Source organism: Denticeps clupeoides, chromosome 16 (genome assembly GCF_900700375.1).
Source record: "Denticeps clupeoides chromosome 16, fDenClu1.1, whole genome shotgun sequence".
NCBI classification, from domain to species: Eukaryota; Metazoa; Chordata; class Actinopteri; order Clupeiformes; family Denticipitidae; genus Denticeps; species Denticeps clupeoides.
Genome location: NC_041722.1, coordinates 6,091,919 through 6,092,766, shown reverse-complemented (window position 1 = coordinate 6,092,766; position 848 = coordinate 6,091,919).

The following is an 848-nucleotide window of genomic DNA, read 5'->3' as shown; positions in this document are numbered from 1 at the left end:
TCGCGAGAGAAACGTCTAACACGGTCCGCCCGGAACAGTATCACAAATATCGCTACATCGCTCTCCAAAAATGAGAGCAAAAGCATGCAACTTTTCTTGTGCGACCTTAAATATGCGTCATTTGTGTGTGTGGGACAGGTGGAGATAGTTGACAAGTTTCGGCCGGACATTGTCTGACCTACAAATAGCAGAACCAAGTGAGCAAGTACGTTTTCTAAACAAACACTGCACAAATGTATAACTTGGTTTATAAACATCGTTTTTATTGTTTTTATAATTTAATTAATATGGATGTCGCCTAAATTAAGCGGACATGGCAACATGAGTTCACGAGGATCAATTCTGCGTGAAGTCCTGCGCAATAGCGCCCCTTGAAATCAATGCCATTCGACTACTATTCAATTAAAAGAGTTTCAAACTAATTTCAAAGCGTCACCTTTCAACCTCAGACGCCCCTTTATTTCGGTTTTATTTTTTCCCACTTTGCTGCGATAGAAATTGAATGTCAGAAATTAGCTGCATAAGGTACAAAATCATACCTAGGCAGTAACACGGAAATCAGATCTTTTTTTTTTTTAGGGGGGGGGGGGGGTCAGGCAATCATCATTCTAGAATGCAATTTTCTTTTATATATATTTTAGATATTTTTTGTATATATATCTATGCATGCATTCTAGAATTTTTTATATATATAGAGAGAGAGAGAGAAAGAGAGATTTTTTTTTAGGCAGAACGCTGTATTTATAGCCTGCCAATAAACCTGCCCACACTGAGCTGCTTACAGTACAGAAGCCAGGATAACGGAGACCGTTATTATCCACATTCCCAACATGGCTCCCATTAATCCC